General features: G+C 53.8%; 1 protein-coding gene and 1 long non-coding RNA gene across 2 annotated transcripts in view; one reads left to right on the top strand and one right to left on the bottom strand.

Moving 5' to 3' along the window:
• The window catches only part of LOC109294840, an 18,037-nt gene extending 13,211 nt beyond the window's left edge, over positions 1 to 4,826 (bottom strand). The window contains exon 1 of the long non-coding RNA XR_002096634.1: positions 4,816 to 4,826. This is a non-coding gene — a long non-coding RNA (uncharacterized LOC109294840). The remainder of the gene's footprint in view (positions 1 to 4,815) is intronic.
• LOC109294837 overlaps positions 1 to 7,493 on the top strand; it is a 22,596-nt gene extending 15,103 nt beyond the window's left edge. Inside the window, exon 8 of the transcript XR_002096633.1 lies at positions 7,442 to 7,493. The gene's annotated coding sequence lies outside the window, so the exon portion shown is untranslated. The remainder of the gene's footprint in view (positions 1 to 7,441) is intronic.
• Positions 7,494 to 19,442: the final 11,949 nt, after the last annotated feature.

The following is a 19,442-nucleotide window of genomic DNA, read 5'->3' as shown; positions in this document are numbered from 1 at the left end:
GGCCTCTGACACTGTTTCCCACCACATGCTCTTACAAAACAACAACTAGGTGACTGTGACATTGATGCGTACGCAGTCAGATGGGTGGCAAATTGGCTGGATGGTCGCACCCAGAGAGTGGTGGTGAAGGCTTTACGTATAGGGTTACTAGAAAGCAGGGCTGGAAGAGACCTCATGAGATCAAGGCAGGATCATCCCTGACTAAATCATTCCAGCCAAGGGTCTGTCCAACCTGCTCTTGAAAACTTGCAGCTACCTCCTTGGAAGATTTTTAAGGGGCGAAACGGGGCAGCAGCAGGTCTCAGTGGAGTAAGAGAAAGATGTGGTGTTGCATGAAGTCTCTAAGCTGATGGACCTCATTAAGGTTCCAGTTCTGGGCACTGATGCAGGGGTGATGCGGTGAGGCGCTCTGGCTTTTGAGCAGCGGCATTGATTCGGTGGCTCTGGTGGTCCCTCCAGGCTTGAAATGCATCCTTTGATAAGCACTTAGCTTAGGCCTGGCCCCTAGTGAGAAGGCCAGATCCTAGTAGGGCACACTTGCAGCTGCATACTGGCTCTTATGCTGCTGCCCCCACTCTTCCAGCCAGCCCAAGCTCTATTGCAATGAGTCCTCTTCAACTAATCCAGCTGAGTTGGCCAAAGCTTTTACCAGTAGAGCTCTGTTGGCAAAACTGAAATGTAGATGAGGCTTACATCTTAGAGGTGATGATGGCTTCAAGTTTATGTTCATACCTTCCCTTCATCCCTGGAGCAGCAGGCGTGGGGGTGAAGAGATCGGATTAAACCTCAGGGCAAGGCCAGTGGCAGAGCTGCGATCGAATGCAAGTGGCCCTGGCTCGCTGCTGGGTGCTGCTCCAGGTGAAGCTCAGCATGGTGGGTCTTGCCCCTTTCTAATTAGAGAAGCCATTTCATCTGCCTGAAATAACTTCAGGGATTATTCCTCTCAGTGCAGCTCTTGTTGTCAGGGATAATAGCCCTGCAGAGGACTGAAATGATAGCCACAATACTCTGGCCAGCTGTGAAACAGCTGTGCTCCTCCTTGATTATTCTTTAAATAAAAATAATAGCAGTAAATCCTGGTGACCTGATTAACAAATCCTTGCGCCCTCAGATGCTGCAGCCATCCTTACCGCTCCCTGGGGCTGGGCTATCCACTCGGCTGGCTTGTAGAGCCTGCTTCACTAATGCAGCCTGGAGCAGAGGGCCATAGGGCAGGAGTCCTTCGAGGTCTAGAGCAATGCCCCAGGAGCTACTTTGTCTATCTAGGGCTAAGCCCAGCCATGCAACAAGGACGGGTATGTGCTTGCTGCAAGTCTGGTGAGGAGAGATGTGTTATTGTGCTCCTGGAGCGAACATGGGAACAGACCAAGCGCATGGGACAGAAGATTTTTTCTTGTGGCTCTGACCCCTTGGACCTCACTGCTCTCAACGGCTTCCAGCTATCCAAAGGCTTGGGACTGTTGGCCTCCAAGTAAAGGAGGGCCAGCAGGGATGCACTTCGGAAACTCTCTTGCCTTGTAAGTGAACACTTCGGCAGGGCAGGGAGCTCAGATTAAGTTGGATGGGCTGGGTCTGCCTTTTAAAGCCCCAAAGGATATCAGGGGTTTCATCTGCATGAAGAGGGGCTGTGTGCAAACTAGGAATCTAGGTTCTGGGCTTTTTCACGATACGCACTTCAAATAGGCAACACCGCTTACCTGCACCTCTGCCCCTCCTGGCTGCAGCGTCGCACCAGTTCCTCTGGCAAAGAGCTGGGCTGCCAAGTAAGGGGTGCAGCCAGCAGCACCGATCAGCACCACTGCAGTTGCAGCAGCCTCTCCTTTAGCACAGGTTGTGCTATGGACTAGTGGAGCTGCCTTCTGTTCCTTCCTGGGGCCATAAATTCTGTGCACTTGCGGCCTGCCGTCAACAGCCATATAATGTATGTAGCAATGGACCTTTTTAGGACCCTTCCCTTCCCCGTGTCCTCCTAGACATAAATATGCCTCCTAGACAGCATTATCTGCCTGCACAATAGCAATGACTTCATTACCTCTGAATAATAATAATATGTTTCTTCTGGTTGATGGAGGAGCTGACATTGCAGGGCATGGACATTATATTGAGCTCTGCAGTAATTCAATTGCTCTTTGTTTGCATTTAATAGCTCTCCTGCTCTTTGCAGCTGGCTTTTTTCAAAATGGGGCTTAATAATATATGTCTTTGCAGTGCACCGCTGTGAAAGAGCTTTCTGAAATCTGGGTAGGGTTCCCCTGCTTGCATCTGGGCCTGGTCTCGGTTCAGCATTGTTGGAGGAAGCTGCTTGTTCATTGTTTGTGCTCTAGACTGTGTAGTGATGACTTATGCTTCAAAACTTAATATGAGAAAGATGAGGGGCTGCATGTAGGATCTTGGGGGTGCTGGGCATCTCCGAGTCCTGTGCTCTTCCAGCTGGTTTAGGATGCTGGCAAATCTTCTTAAGACTTCTGCTGGCTCCTGGTAAAGGGAGATGAGAACGCGCTGCACACTGCTGTGGGGTGGGGGGTAAATGACCCAGGGCAGTAATCATTGAATAGAGAGCCCGCTCTCTGCTGAACCTCTTCCTTGAATCCACCTCCCTGAAATGACCCAAATAGTGGAAACTTGTACTGTCCAGTTATCTGCTGAGCTAGGCAGGATATGGGGGGGGGTGGGCAAAATAAGTGCTCTGAGTCTGAGCCTCTTGCCTATATGGTGGCCTGGGGAAAGGGCATGCCTGTGCCCTGGCACTATGCTTTGACCAGGGAGATAATGGGTCTAAGTGCCGTTTGTGATTTGGCTGCTACCTCATTTTACATGGTCCTGAGCCAGTCCCTTTCCTAAGCGCAGGTCCCCATCTCTGGCATGTTGACCCTCCTGCGTGAAGCCCTTGGAGGGGTCTACGTATGAAGTGGAGTTTCCATATCAACTGAGGAAGGTGCCTCTAAAGGTGATGGGAATTTGTTCATTCAGGCCCAGTCAATCCTCCTTGTGCCTGGAGACTTGCAAGTCTATGGAGTGAGCATTGAAACCCCCTCCACGGTCAGCCCCTGGCTTTGGGGTTGGAGCTGTGGGCCCAGGAAAGGCTCTCTTACCCCATTGCCAGGGCCCTGAGCAGGCCGTCCCTCTCCCTGGAGCTGCGCTGGTTCCTGCAGTGGCACAAAACAAGTACTGGAGTGGCTGCCAGCTGGGCCTGCCAGAGGGGCAAACAGGGGATAACTGCCTTGCATTTCTCCCTGGGGCCAAGAATCCTGCAAAGCTATTGAATTGACTGTCCTAAATATACACTTAACTGTGGCTCTCGTTTAGATGTAATAGGATGAGGCTTCTACACCGCAGGCCTACAAACTCATTAAACGGCTATTCATTGAACCGCCATAATTTAGCCACAGCCTGGCTCACCAGGATGTCATAATTACTCAATGTTTGTTCAGTACTCAGCTGCTTTTCTATTAAATCAAGTCTCCCGCAAGATGTTTCTCATGCTATTGTGCTACCTTGGTGGTGGTGTGGAGGGAGGGGGTTTTCCAATGGCACCGCAAGGGCTTTATTCGTTTTGGGTACTTACCATGGTGCTAGGAGCCAGATATCTGAGCAGCTCCATAATCTGTAATGTATTGACCCCTCTCGGGGTGGGCAGGGCTATTGTCCCCCTTTATACAGATGGGGAGCTGAGACATGGAAAGGTTAAGTGACTTGTCCAAGGTTGTATGGGAAGTCGGTGTCAGAGCAGAAGTCTGAACCCGAGTCAGCTGCTCCCTAGAAACTCCCAGGGGTCTCGTTGATATGTGGAGGCTCACTCGGCTTGGCCCATGGTAGGCTGAGGCCATGTCAGAGCGTCTTTCAATGCCATGTTATGACCACAGCGGGAGACGGTTCGTTGTACCTCTGCGCTGTGCTGGGGTGACGCATGCAGAGGATGGCCCTGCTCCTACCTAGCTAATAGCTCTGGACTCCTCTGTGGGAGGGAGGCCCCTGGAGCCCAGCAGCAAGGCAGGAGCTGAAGGACTTGGCTTGTTGCAGATGGGTGAAGGGGTGCCTTGGCTTGCAAAAGGCTCCTGAAGCCCAGGCGTTTCCCCCTCAGCACCGCAAGACTAGAACTATGTGAGGTCTGTAATCCAGATGGCCAAGACTAGATGGAAATAAAGCCCTGGGGTCAGATTTTAGCTGGCCTGCTCTAGCGGGGTGACAAAGGGCAGCCACGGCAGCTGCCGCTGAGCATTGCAGAGAGGGCAAGGGATCGGGAGCCCCTGTGAGCTCCAGGGATGCGCCAGGGGTTGTGTCACGGTAGCAGCCTGGTACAAAGCCGTTCATGTCATATCTGAAAGTTTTCCATCAGCTTTTGTCAGTACAGCACTACCTGTCTCACGGAGACAGAGGTGTGTGCCCCAGCACAGTCGCCTATGCAGACAGCCTGGCACGTGGGCACTGTGCACCTGCTCCAGCACCTCCAGAAGCAAAGCTCCTCTCTGCTCTGCCCTCCCCAGCTGCTTTTCTGCTCCTTCTCGTCCCTCGTCCCCCAGCAGTGCTCCTGGATCAGCTGTCTTGCTCCTGCAGACTACTGGTACTGGCTCCAGCCAACCCATGTCCTTTTCTTTGCTGTTCTAGTATGGATCAGTAGAGGGTAGCATCGCCTTAGAAATCAGGTAGAAGAAGGCTGCTGCAAGGAGGGTGATATTTCTGCACCCTGGCCGCAGGCATTGCAGGGGTGGCAAGGAGCATGCAGAGCGGAGGATGCAAAGTCCTGGAGTCTGCTCCTTCCAGGCTGATTGCATCTTGCATTTCTGGCTTTGTGTAGCCTGGGCTCTGAGGCTGCACCTGCAGCCTGCTGGGTCACGTGCTTGCATCTTGTCATCTCTCTGAGCCACATGCAGATAAGATTTGAATGTGCAGAGCAGCTCCAATGCAGTTTGTGATTGGACCCATCTGTGCCCGTTGGCACCAGCCTGAATCCCTGCTCAGACCTTGGGCAGCTGGGTAACTCTGCCTTGTCTGCCCCTGCCCGTGCTTCTTGCTCATGGTTTGCTGCCTGATTTTTGCAGATGCTGGGGCAGTGTATTGAAGGAGCCTTATGCCACTGGAGCGGGTCACAGGGACCTCTGTTGGCAGGTGGGGTCTGCAAACGGCATCACTGGCTGCACCCCATCTTCTGCAAAATCGGGAATTAGGCCAAATACAGCTTCTCCACCCCCGGCCTGGAACCAGAGATCACACATGCTCTGTGTGAGGTCCTTGTTCCAGCCCCACTATGTTACAACCAGGACATCCAGAAAACCTACTGGTTAAGGATGGAGCAGAGATGAGAACCTCCCTCTCTGGGTCAGGGAAACCTAGGAGTCCTGGCAGACTCGCTGGGGAGCCGAATGCAAGCATCCCTATGATGGCAATCTTGCTGGGATCATAGATTCATAAAAGCTGCCTCACCTTGCCAAGCCCTCCCCAGCGGTAAGAGTGGAAGGGGCTTTTCTCCCAGGCCTGCTGTCAGGAGGCCCCTCCACCACCACACAGCCATGGTCTCATGCAAAAGGATGCCCCTCTTCCCCATCCCCCTCATAACCAGTGATTTGTGGGTCCTGAGCTATGGGAAGGCAGGTAGGGTGTTCCCTTCCCAACCCTGGGAGAAGAGAAGCATCCCCTGAGACTCAAGCTGGGGAAGGAGAGCGGCAGAGGGATGGATTATGGGAGGAAGCGGAGGCTGGGAGGTGGGATGGGTTCGGGTAAGGGTGAAGGACCACAGCCCAGCAGGGAGACCCCCCTCTCCCACCAGAAGCTGTCAGGAGGCCAGGCTGTCACAACCACTTGGACAGACAGGTCCCCAAAAGGCTCCTAGTTAGCTATGAAGCTAAATGGGAAACAAATGCTTTAATTGAGGCGAAAATAATAGTAATTAGCATGAGCAAATCCAATTAGGAGCTGTCAGCAGGTTACCTTGGGCCTGTCATTGGGAGCGCAGCGGCACGGGTGATGCACAATGCGGTCCTGCGGCCCACGTCCTAGAAACAGCGGGAAACAGGGCCACGGGCTACATCCTGCCCCCGGGGGATGCCCTTCATTAGCAGCGCCCCCTCCTCGGAGCAGGCGGACGAGGCTCGTCGCCCCGATTCCAGCACCTAATTAGGGCAACGAAGCAGATTTGTCCATTCCGGTTTGGTGGGGAGGTGCATCGCTGGCGACCCGGGCCGCAACTGGAGGGAAGGCAAGTAAAGCAGCGACGGCTCCCAATGAGCAGCTTCACTGCCAAACGCTGTCACCGGTGGCACCGGCTGCCTGTGATGTCCACTCCCCCGCCAGCCCCCAAGACAGTGTCACAAAGAGGCTCACCTACCTTCTCAGCCCTCCTGGGTCAAGACTCAGTCCAGCCTCAGCCTTTGCAGCCAGAAGCCTGGGCTTTCTCCATTGCTGCCATTCTCTCTCAAAGGGCAAACAGCCCCAAAGGCTTCTGAGCACCAGCTACCGCTCGCCGGGCTCTTCGTGCTGGGCCTTCATGGCAAATAGGCAGGTGCTCTGCACGCGGGCAGGCCGTGCAGGAGGAGTGGGCTCTGCTGGGATACATTGGCTCCAGCTGCTGTTCCAGAGGGACAGCGTCCAGAGCAGAAAAACCTTCTGGATGAATAGTCGATGTGCCAAAAAGTGCAGTTGGAGGGCAAGAGAGAAACTATTTGCAGCATTGGGGAAATAGTTTGGGGTGAAAAACAAACTTTGGAGAAGTTGAAACTGTTTCACCCCTTCTGGTGTCTCCATGCTTCTGGGCTTTCCCATTTCTGTTCAATGTGTCAGGGTGTTTTTATACCTCCCTCAGAGGTATTGGATATTGGCTACAGCCAAGGCTGGGGATTATGACTGGTCTGTGCCCACGCTTCTGCTGGGACCAAAGCTGGAGTTTCCTGGCTGGACAGTCTTGCCTCCTCCACTCGGGGTCAGATCAACCCTATATTTGGGGTCAGGAAGGAAATTTATCCCATGGTCAAATTGGTACAGACTGGGGGGGTATGGCCCTCTGCCTGGGATCTCTTGGGTATATACTGACAACCTTTCATAGAAGCAGGACATTAATTAATGTGGTCCCCTGGCCTTACCTGCAGCAGGTTCGGATGCGATGTTGTGTATTGGGGCACGGCTGACGGTAGTTAAGAGATTAGATTATGGCCTGTGCAGGGTGGTTTGGATACGGCTCATCCTGCCTCAGGCAGGGGGTTGGACTCGGTGACCTCCGGACGTCCCTTCCAGCCCCGCTTCTCTACGATTCTGTGATTTGAAATGCAGGGTTTTGCTGCTTGCCAAATTTGTATTTTGAGGCTAAATGCAGGTATAAAAATAATAAATGAAACTCCTATGAAAAGTAAACCTCCTTCCTCCTTCACCCTTGCCAGAATGAACCCAATGTGGGAACAAAACCTCCCTGGAGTTTTTGTTTGTCAATAAAATGGAAACTTTTTCTTTTCAGGTTGACCAGGAACCGATTTGTTTTCCAGTTTGGCCACTGACCCAAACCCCTCACCCCTTGGCACTGCTCTGGCAGTCCCTCCTGACAGCACGTGGGATGTGCTGGTCTAAGCAACGTGAAAGCCAGCCCACGCCATCCTCAGTCGGTCCCTCGACGTAGCCCCTATGCACTCAGCAGTTACTACCTCGCTTGGTGAGAGCCCCCTTGGCAGAAGCAGGAAGTTCCTGAGGTCTTGTGAGAAGTCCTCATTCCTACGAGATGCCCATTGAGATGGCACTGGTGCCAGGAGCAGCCTCTCTGCACCCTATGTGGGAAGAAGGACTGGTTCCTACATAGGTTGAGCCAGCAGGACAAACTGTCCTTGAAGGCACGCTGAGCAAGAGCGAAAGGCTTGGCGCCCGCAACAGTGTCCGTGATTCCAGAGGGCGGCATCCTGCTGAGAAGGAAGGTGGATGTTTTCTGGGTGGGTGAGACGGTTGCCCTGACCGAACCGTCTGCCGCAAGCCAGATGCGGCATCCTGATCCAGGCAGGCTGGCTGGCACGAGCGGCAGGGCCCTCCCCTGTGCGCTGCATCTTGCTGCGTTGAGCCAGCTGTTGTGGGAAGTCCTGGGAGGTTTGTGCCTGCCCTGCACAAAGGCAAGGCAAGGAGGCTGCGGAGGACTCGGAGAAGCACCAGGCAGTTGGGAGGACGGCGCGACAAAGCCAGAGAAGGGGGTGCCTCGTGCACGGCTCACGCAGCAGCTGGAAAGCAGGTGTTGGCCAAAATGTGAGTTTTAGACCTCTGCACGTCCCAGCCTGGTGCCCCTCGCACCCAACCTGCTTCCTCACTCGGGTCAATTTGAGAACAGTTGCTTTTCTGGTGCACTCAGCCAGGCCCCCGTCAGACTCTGGGATGAATAGGATTTCATCCTGGAGACCAGTGCCCTTGCCAGGGAGCCTGTCCTTGTCGCTGAGAAGGCCGTGCCCATGGAGGCGGCACTGGCCCCATGCAGCTGTGGTGATGTCTCCACTGCAGCATCACCCAGTGGTGCGGGTTAAATTTGGCCAGATGCATCTAATTTGCCGGCCTCCAGCTCTATAAGGGACACAAGTCGGGTATCCCAGGAGCAAGCAATGGGCATGATGCAGGCTGGCAGAGGCTGGGCTTCGTGCCAGGGCTGCTGGGAGGTGGCAGCAGTTTTGTCAGGCACTAGCTGCTCCTGTCCCATCAGGCTGATGCTTTCCCATCGGCAGGTCCAGGAGAATCTGCTTCAGCGTAGGGGGGAGAGGGGGCCCTCTGCATCCAAGAGAGAGGGGAGGACATGGACACCGTGGTCGAGCTGGGGATGCTCTCCCAAAGGCCACAGGATCCTGCTAACACTCTGGAGCAGGGAATCACAAATGGTAGCTGTAGGCAGCCCACCCCAGCCCAGGTGAGTCCCTGGGAGGCTTTAAGCACATGGTTCAATAGGCCTTAAGCACATGGGTAAGGGATTTACTTCTAAGAGACGGTTTGGAGAATAAGAGCCACCGTGTCACGAGTAAAGGGGCTTCCAGCGCCTTGCCATGGAGAGAAGAGATGACTAGATCCCTTGCTGCGGTCCAGCCTCTTTGCGCTCACCCCCACACAGCATGCCGCTCCTTCTGTTCACTGGGCCCCCCTCTGCTTAGCACCAGGTTCCCACGTGCTTCGTCCCCACAGCCTCTTGGTAGCGGTCCAAAGAGCTGCGCATCCAATACAGGGAGCTTTTAAACCAACAAAACCTGGGCAGCTGTTCTGCCGCGGTGTGGGAGCTGAGCTCTTCTTCACTCCACCCGATGCTCGTTATTGGACCACGGCAGCATGGACTGTCCCTTGTGTGTCATTCCCCCCCTTCCTGAGCTCTGCCTGGTTGCCCGGCATATGCAGTGCAATTACCGTGGGACTTGTGTCATGCCCATGCCACCTCCCTGCCACACCCAGGACTGCCACTGAGAAATAAACCCTGCCCACTTGTGCCCACTCTGTCTGGGCCAGTCCTCTCTATAATCACCCTGCTCTCAAAGGCCACTGGCTGGAAGCTGGAGTTAGTAGAAATTTCAATCGGTGACAATAATCCAACATGGGAATGCCAGGAGAGGTGGCGGATTTGCCATTCCTCGTCCCTTTAGGATGAGCTTAGAGAGTTTGTTGGGTTTTTTTAATCTGGATTCTGGAGGAAATCTTGTGTTTTGGGATGGGGGTGCATGGTGCTGTGGTTTCTTCTGGCTTTAGAGTCTGATAAGCTCTTCATCCCTCTGCCCATTCCCTTCCTTCCTGGGTCAGGGGGAGAAGAGAGCTCTGAATTGACCTCAGCATGGTCCTATCACTCAACACGCTTCCTTGGCAAAGAGCAATGACCCTGCTCATACCTCATGCTTCAGGGCTAAGCTCAGAGGTCAGGAACGATTTCCTTTCCCTGATGCACCCGTTGGTCAAACAGATGCTGGGTTTTGGGCGTGTGAGGTTTTTTAACTTCCTCTCTCTCAGGTCCCAGGACAGCGTGGAATAGTATATGGAGGTGGTCATCCAAACTACTGTGGCCGGGCCGGGGGGGCCAGGCAGAACGGCTCCTTGGTCTCTCCAGTTCTCTGCCTAGGGCACACAGCAATCTCATCTCCTGCAAATTGGCATCTGATAGTCTAAGCTGATGTGGGGCTCAATATAGGGGCAAGTGGGTGGATGTAATGGCCTGTGGTTCACAAAGATGTCAAACCAGTTGGCCTGCTGGTCCCTTCTGGCCTCAGACTTTTTGGACCTTTGCCAGGCTTAGGTCCTCAGTCAGGATGTCCCTTGGCATGCTCATCCAAGGAGTCTGGAGCACTGCAAAAACAGCCACCCCAGGACTCAAATGGACATAAAAATCCTTACCTAAGGGGGAGAGCTAAGACCCAAGGAAGGGAAGTGGGACCTCCTGGGAAAAGGACCCCGAAGTCCTGACTCCTAGTCTCCTGGTGTAATCTCCACATTCAGGCCAGAGGAGGAATGAAAGCTGCACCTGCAGCTGTCTTTCTCCAGCTAAATCTTAGCGAATCCTTCAAGCAGCAAAGACAGGGAAAAGAGTGTGCTACTTTGGGCGTTAATATGCACGTACATTATGCATGGCATGCAGTAAAGAGGAGCAATTTTCAGGTCCGATTAGCTTCAGCCAGGCACTCTCTGCATTTATTCACATCTCATTTAAGACACTGCAAGATATTAGCTTAGACAAATAGGAGGTGACAGGAAGGGCTGAGATGAGCCCAGGACCCATCTCTAGCCAGGCCTGCGGTCCCTTCAGCCTGCCCCTGCTCACATCCCCAGGAACGGCGCCTTTGGCCGCACTGTCTTGGGGAAAGCAGGATTGCAACCCACTTATCTTGGGGAAGGCAGTCAGAGATCAGCCCCTTTCCCAGCTAAAAGGACCCACAAGCCACTTTGGGCAACTTAAGGGCAAGATGTTCTTGTTGATAAATTCCAGAAACAAACCACAAAACCCTACGGGTCAGCATGCCCACTGGGTGAGACTTTCCAGTGAACAAAGCTCATTCAGCATCACCAGGAGGTGTCACGAAATTCCCGTAGTTTTGCTGAAATGGTTTTTTTTTTGTCAGAAACACAAGCACAAACTAATTCAAAGCATTTCAAAGTTTCCAGCCAAAGCAAGTCTTCATTCTGACACTTCCTTGATTAAAAATAAAATCTGAATCAATATGAGGCAAATGAACCATTTTGCTCCATTCAGAATGGATGCTTTACAACCTTTTAGGCTGCTGAAAATAGATATATATTTTACACGTGTTCTCAGTTGACCCCATTAAATTCTGTTTTAGTTTTGCAGAACAGGCAGCAAACAACTTCCCTGTTCAGAAGTGCCTTGTACAGCTAGTAGTTCCCAGTGCACCACTGCCGGGGATAGCTGACGTGCCCTAATGGCAAGGGCATTGGATGGGGAGTCAGGAGCTGTAGGCTGAAAGTAGCTGGTGTCTAAACTGAGTCATTGCCTCTGCTGACCATTGCAAAATAAACTGCTCTGCTAACAGGCCCAGAACCAGACCAAAGCCCAGCTAAAATAAATGCGGCTTGCCATCCAGGAGCTGCTGTCAGACTCCGACAGTCCAGAGCTGATTGAGCTCCTGTGACTTCTGCATAAACATTTTGTGCAGACAAGATGCAGACGGCAGACTGTGACCTCCTCGGAGCCGCTCATCCACCTGGCACCTCCTCCGACTGCCCTTCCCCTGTGCCTTGATCACAGCCAGCTCTGCTCCATCTGCCCCCTGCCCACATCTCCCTCCGTAATTGAAGCCCGCCCCATGCACCATCGGCTGGTATCCCTGCCAGGCCCGTTCTGTCGCAGTCTAGGACCTTTGCCCCCGCAGGAGACAAGCGGGCACCGTGCCTCTGCATCGATGATTGAGAAGCTGCAGGCTGCTGCTGTGATCCACAGCGGACTCCATGCTCCACTCCTCTCGCCTCACGGATGACTTGCTGTCCCCCAAATGCAGCATCAGTTGTTTCCACGTTCTCCTGCAGGTCAGAGCTGAGCTATTTAATCCAGCCAAGGCCCAGTCAGTGGGTGGGCTTCCTCCCAAAGGGCCGAGGGTGGTGGGTCAGCGGCAGCACTGCAGGGCTCAGAGACTGGTGCAGCGTGTGGTTGCGATGGGGCAAGGGGACATAGAGAGGGATCTTGGGGATTGCTGCAGTGTATCGGACCCAGGCTGGATCTCAAATCTGCTGCCAGCTCAGTGCATCTTTGAGAAGGGCCAGCACCAAATGCATCGTGGCAAGATAAAACACTGCATTTTGCGTCTCAGACTGCCCAATACTAGGTGTTGGCATCCCTCCCCATTAGACTTCACTGAGTAGGTACCAGATACTAAGTGACTTCTTCACCGATGTCTTTCTCCTCCGAGCTGGAACATGGGCCAGGCAGTCCCACCCGCACGGGACAGATGTTTGCTCCGAGCTGACTCAGTGGCAGGTTCAACAAATTATCTGTAGAGACCTCTTTCTCTGCTGCAGAAATGGAGCTGCTTCTGGAGTGGACCGTGGCAACTGCCTGACAATGCACAGCACCACTGAGCAAGATTTTAGGGCAAGAAGGGGAGTCCAGATGAAGCTTCATTGAGGAGGTGCTTACCCAGATTGGAATGAGGCAAGCCCTAGGGTTTACAAATGTGCTCTCCATAAAAACACCACGGGACCTGCCACAGCAGCCCTGAGCCTCTTCTTGCTATCTGAGCCCTCCCTATTGGCATCACAAAACACCTCCCAGGTGTCTCTGGTTAGGCCCTTTCAGCTGGGGGTGAAGCCTGGGCTGCTGCCCAGGGAGGAAGCTGACTGCCTCTTTCTAGCCCCATCACAGCAGGGTGGACAGTGAGGCGCTGCCTGCACGGCACGTTTCCTGGTAAGTGGGTAGACTGACTTGATTGTAGCCTCTGGTGGCTCCTCTTACTCTGCTCCTATGCTTCTGGTGTCCATGTCCATCTTCTGAGTCTTTGTTTGGTCCTGGTTGTAACATTTTCTGCTCTTGACCCTGGTATGATCCATGGTCTCTGGCCCTGCTGCTACCTTGGTTGAAGTTCCTTGACTTTGGCTTGTTCCAACCCTGACTATATGTGTTTGGTATCTGGTCCATTTGTTGCAGCTCTCCGGGCTCCTGACCCTGAGCTTACCCCGTAGGTCTTCCTGCTTGCACCTCAGCTCTGACGCTGGGGGTGAAGAGGGGGAGAAAGCGTATGTCCACCTAGTCTCGGCACACCTCCACCGTGCACAGCTACCCAGCAAGATGTGTGCAAAATGCATGCTGTAGGTGACTCTGAGTGGTCACTCAGAGTGCAAACAAAACTAGCTCTCTGTATCCCTGAGCGGGGAGTGATTGTATGCTGTGCTAGAATATTGTTCCAGCTGATTCAGACTCAGGCCTGCTGTGTCGCCTCTGAGCAAAGAGGGGGACGGGCTCAGCTGTGCAAAATGTAATGCGCTGGATTGGGGGGGGTTGCAAAGTCAGAGCTACATTTCAAGGAGGTCAGGGCCTCTTGCATTCATTCAAGCAGCCAAGGTCCTGGGAAGTACCAGGGAAGGGCTCCAATGTGGGTCCAAACTGCAAATCCTTTGGGATATGGCGCAGTCTAATTCAGCCCCTTGAATCCTCTAGAGCATCATTTGCTAGCTTGTTCCCGCCTGTGCTTGGCTGGCACGTTTAGTAACCTCTTTATATGGCTGCTTCTGTTCCCTATTTGACTTTAACGGGGACAGAGTTGGCCTGGTAGACTGAAAGAACAGGACGGTGCCCTGGCCCCGAAGGAGCAATCGGACATGCTGAAGTTAAACATAGCAGCACTGCCCAAGGACAGCACCCTGTGCCAGGATCTGTAACTCGTACCTCAAAACCAGCTGGGCACACAGGCTGTTGAGGGGACTTAAATGGGTCAGAAGGCTTTGGATCTGCGAGGAGAAAGAGGATAGTAGCACGAACCCAGTGCCCTGCCAAGCCTGAGACTTGAGGGGTAGGAGCCAAGGGAAATCATGCACCTTCAGGCCCTGTGCAGCCAACAGCTGAAGGAAAGGCAATCTCTGGATCCTCAATAGCCACAGCCTGGGATTTCGGAAGCTTTTCATGCTGCCTTCTTCCCATCGCCCAGTATGAGGTCCAGCAGCCTGCCGGCATGACCTTGATGGTGAGAACACCCAGTGGCTTGCTGGTTGCCACGCTGGGCTTGGCTTGGGAGCTGCTCCATACCTCTCCCAGCATCTGGAAAAGCACATATAGCGTCTTCTCTAATGCTGCTGCTTTCTCCCCCAGTAGCTCCATCCCTCGCTGTAGCTCACCCTGTAGCTCTGCAAACCCGGGAACTTCGAGCAACCTCCTAAGAAGGATCTCAACTACTTTGCAGTTCACTTATTGCTCAGACAGGGAAACAATTTCTGTGGGCCCAGGCGACTGACATCCCTTGGAGCGGTTCCCTTCCAGCGTATGGCAGGCACACAGCTGTCTGTGCCGGGTGGGGGAACGAAGGCGGACTCCATACGTTTCCCTCCGTGCTCAGCAGCCGTGAGGCACATGTCCTACCGACAGCGATGTATCATCCACGCCAGAGTGCTCCCTATCAGATAAATCATATTAGAGCCAAGACACAATGGGGCTTTTAATTATAGAAACAATTACAAAGAATTAATGATGGCAGCAACGTGACAGATCTTTGCAACTCCGAAGTTGAATAAAGCTTAAGCGGTTTTTCTCAGACACCGGAAAGGATGAGCTCAGGCTGTGTCATGCGCTTGCTTTTAACAACCACTGGACAACTCTCCTTTTCCACACCCCCCCCCCGCTTCATTTTTGATGATAAGATGTATATTTGGAGCTTTTCAGTAAAGGAGGAGGTTTGAGTAGGATTAACATCCTGGAGGGATTCAGCCAGCAAAGTGATGGAGCACATCTGGAAAAGGAATGAAAATGCAGGAACATCAGGGTGTCTTCACACATGCTCGGGAGTCAGGGAGGCACTTTAATTAGAGAGGCTCTTGCTGCAATATTTAAAGCACTGGCAGCAGCATGTGTATTCAGCATCCCACACTTCAAAATGGTGGCAGAGGTGCTTTAACTAAAGCTTGTCCAATGCCCTTTAGTGAAAGCGTCCCTGCTGCCATTTTTGAAGCATGGGGCTACAAATACACAAGATGCGGACTCTGCTGGAGCATGCTAACGAACACGCCCCAGCAGACCCGATGAATTGAGTCTCCTCAGGTGCACTGTAATTTATAGCACACCAGGGCAGAGCATCCCTACATGTCTACAGGCATCTGGTGTCCAAGGGGTGGGCAGGATGTCTTGGGGACTTGGCGCCTGTGAGCTGGTGGGAAGGAGCAGCCCTAAAATGCAGTCTGATCCAGAGAATTCCCATCCCCATTCCCTACCACACTCCTCCTACTTCTAGAGGCTCATGGAGCTGGTGTTTTAGGTGCATTGGTTAGAGCTAAGACTAGCTAAAGCTGCATGACTGTAGCTTGGACAAATAGTTGGACAAATTTTCTTTACAAGCTTTTGGGCACAAGTGCCCTTCTTCAGGCATAGGGAGAGTCTGCCTATGCCTGAAGAAGGGCGCTTGTGCCCAAAAGCTGGTAAAGAACAATTTTTTTCCAACTACTCAGTTGGTCTAATAAAAGATAATCACCTTGACCCAAATAACCTTGCCTGCCTATGTCGGGGTGGACAAAATGCAGCCCGGGGGCCGGATGAGCCCCACCAAGCCATTCTATCCGGCCCGTGGGGCCACTAAAAAATTTAGAAAATTAATATTTATCTGCCCTTGGCTGCCTACCATGTGGCCCTCAATGGCTTGTCAAAACTCAGTAAGCGGCCCTCCGCCCAAAATAATTGCCCACCCCTGGCCTATGTCCTGAGATCAAAATGGCTACAACCAACACTCTTGTTCAAATTCAAAATTTTTCTGCCCTTCCTTCCCCCCATTCTCTTCCAAAAATAATCTGGTTTTGCAAACTGTATCAGTCCCCACACAACTCCCGGTTTTGGGTGGATTTCCTGTTTGCTGTAACAGTATCGCCCAGCCCTGATCCTGGCATAGTCCAGGTTGGCGCCTTTCTTCTCTAGTCAGCCAGCAGCTGCTTTAGTAGTATCCCTCCAAGGTCTCGCATGACCCTTGTTCTCCTCTCCAGCTTGGGGTCCTGCGCTGGCAGCCTGTCCATCACAGCCCTTGTGAGCAGGGAGCTGACACCCCAGTCTCCCATGTTCCTTTAGGGACCACACAAGCATGGCATGGGTTGGACGGGGCATCCCCTGGGCTGGCTTGCGTGGCTGCATCTCCTTGCATTGCCTGCTCATCACTGAGTGGGCCAGGCCCTGCATCGCACCGCTCTCAGTTGCCACGTGTGCATGCATGTCCATCCATCCGTCTCTCCGCTTCGCCCAACCCACCTCTGCCTCCTCCCTGGATCTGCACAGCTCCCATCCTCGCTGTCTTTGTTTCTAGGCCTGTCTGAGTGAAAGGCACCTGGGTTTTAGATGCAAACAGGCCCCAGCAGGATATTCTCCTCTCCTTTGTTCTGCCCTTAGCAGACTTCTGAGCGGCCCTGCTAAGGATCCTGCAAACTGTGCTAACCTACTTAGAGGACGCAAGCAGACAGGAAAATGCGTGGGTCAGCAGTTGCTTGCAGTTGTCCTTCTCTCCCCGCCGAACGAGCGGCAGTGTAAGTGGGGCGGCTGTCACTCGGCATGGGCCATCCACGCACAGCCCTGCACTGCCTGCTGGGCATGTGGGATGCAAACACGGAGAGACAAAGGAGCTAGCGCGTGTCTCGGGCGGCTGCGGCAGGAGCTGAACTGTCACTCGCATTGCAAGGCAGAGCAGAGCAGCGCAGACGGGAAATGCTGATTGCAGCGGAGGAGGCCACTCGTGGCTTAAAGGCCTGTTGTTTGGAGCTGGCCTATTTGAATGGGATCTTTAAGCACCAGTTAGTGGAAGGGAGAGGTGCGTGGCTGAGGCCTGAGCTGCTCTACAGTCTTCGGTGGGAAGGGGGGAGCTGTATCGCTGGGAAACCCCACTGAGAATGGCCCGGACCCTGCTCTTCTGCCCGGCACGGCGCATCCTGTGACATTGCACCCATGATGGTTTGCATGCCGCATGCATTGCATCCACACCGCCACAACAACATGGGACACGGCCATGGGCTGTGATGTGCTGTGGGTGAGGGCAAATGTAGTAACCACGTCTGTATTAACTCTGGATTCATAATCCATTGTGCTAGAGCACCGCGGTCTCCAGGCTGCACTGCCAGAAAGCAGAGTGAGTTCCAGCCTAGGTGAATGAGGAACATCTAGGGGTAGCTGATGGGCAGAGGAGAGTCTCTAAAATCAGCCTCTTGCTCTTGATGCAGCTCCAGATCCCACCTGAGCCAGAGACCAGCTGCTTGGCGGTCTCCGGTCTGGGGTGCTCGTGTACACTGGGGCCACGGTTGGGAGATATTCCCACCATGCAGGCCACGGGAGAACAGGCACCGGGCCCTGCTCAACTCGGGGGTGGGGAGAGGACGGGGTCTTTGCACTCCATTGGGAGTGGGCTTCAAGCAGCGCTCAGCACCTTTCTTCTGCTGCCTGTGCTCTGTGCTCTTGTGAACATTTGGCCTTAAGTTTCACCGTGGGAATGGCACTGTGTGGAAACGTGGCCCTTATTTAGGTGCCCGGCGGGAGCTGAGCTTCCCTGGCAGTTGCAGTCCCGCACAGCTGGTTTGCAGGCAGCCCAGCACCATGCTGCTGGAACCTGGTGCGGAGGGAAGGTGGTGATTAATCACCGTAACAGAGAGCGGACACCTGCACCTGCTCAATGCCCCCTTGATCTGAATTATCATCTCCCCTTTGCATTGCAGATGTGTCCCTCCCCTCGGAGCCACCTTTTGGTCTCGGCACGAGGTGAGCAGGGCTGTGATTGAGAGTCTGAGCAGCAGGGAGCGGGAAGAGAACCTGCAGCTTCCTCTTCTGCTGGTTTTTTGTGGGTTGTTTTTTTTTAAAGGAATTGTTTTCATGTCCCAGGTCAAATTAGCCAAATCAGGTCTAAATTAATTTAAATCATTCAAGAACCATAGGTGGCCCTGCAAGTATCCTCCACCCCAGCCTGGGGCTTCAGGTACTTGCAAATCCTTTGGCAGGCATCCTACATGCAGGCCCAAGCCCGGAGGCTGGGGGTTCGGATGCCTCCTAGTTTCGCTTGCCCTCGGCCGTATGGCCGCAGGTGCAAGCTAGGGAGGAAATTCCCACTTGCATAAAATCAGCATGTAGCCAAGATCCTTCCACTGGGAAGTGAACTATGAGGCTTTCGTAGGGAGTCTTGTCTGCAACCAGACAAGGGTGCAGCCGTCCACTATACACTGCCATTTTAATTGCATCACCTTGATCAGGATATTTCCCCTGCCACCATCACGGTCATGCCTCCTGCCGGGGCTCTGCCCTGCTCCACGCACCTCAGCACAAACAGCCCTGTGTGCCAGTCGGTATGGCAAGCCCTTGCTCCCCACAGTGCCCAGGCTGGGCACATGGAGCCCGGCATCCCATCAAGGCCTGCCTGAGACCGCGTGATGCCTAGGCAGCTGGCAGACAAGGGGCTTTCCTGGGTCGGTTCGTAGGCCTGACCCACAGGGCCAGTTCTGAGCTCACAGGCTGCAGGCGCTGGAGGGTTTGGTTCTCCCTGCAGGGCTGCCCTTCAGGGATGGGTGGCTGTACGTAGGTCCCTGTACCCAGCCAGGAGGATGCTGCAGCTCTTCTTTGCTGTCTCTTTGGAAAAAGTGATGGTCCAGGCCGGGATGGGGTGGGACAGGCCAGGAGAGGCAGCTGCTCTCCACTGCTCCCAAGGGGCCATCATCTATGCGCTGGGGCTCAGGTCGGGCCCGAAGGCTGTACCAGGGAAGCCCCGGGGGCACTGTGTGGCAGAAGTGAGGTGCACTAGCCCCATAGGTGACAGCGCTAGCAGCGCTGGGCCTGGCTCTGTGCCAGCATTATTAGTCTCTCGCTCTCGCAAGCAACAAATCCACCCACGCGCTCAGATTACAAAAGGTGTTTGGAAACAAGATCTTTCCAGCCGAATAAATCGGCTGCTAATTGCAGCTCCTGAAGCGGTGGTCCCTGCACTCGGCGCCTCCCTTCGTGGCCACGAGCAGCTAGCCCTGCTCTCCACCACCATGTCCTGCCTCTTCCTCCTCTTCTCCTCTCACTTGTCTCCTGACACTTGGAAAGCACACGTGCTTCTCTGCCTGCATGTGCGCGCACACGTGCTTGCGCACACGTAATGCTCTCCATATCTTGGCATGTATTTCTGCTGTGTGCACACCCACTCACGCCCCTGTGCGTGACATGCAACCTTCCCTCTACCCCAGCATGCGCACACCTCGTGCCCAGCCCTTGCGGGTGCTCTGTGTTATCAGAGAAGGGGGTGGAAAGGTGGCTGCCGCACGACAGTAGCTCCTTTGGAGAGGCCAGGAGAGCTGCATCAGGCAGGGCCGCCCAGAACACG

The sequence above is a fragment of the Gavialis gangeticus genome, unplaced genomic scaffold, assembly GCF_001723915.1.
Source record: "Gavialis gangeticus isolate Ggan-Ray unplaced genomic scaffold, GavGan_comp1, whole genome shotgun sequence".
NCBI classification, from domain to species: domain Eukaryota; kingdom Metazoa; phylum Chordata; order Crocodylia; family Gavialidae; genus Gavialis; species Gavialis gangeticus.
Note: the sequence above shows the minus strand (reverse complement) of the source record. Positions and strands in the feature narration are given on the sequence as shown.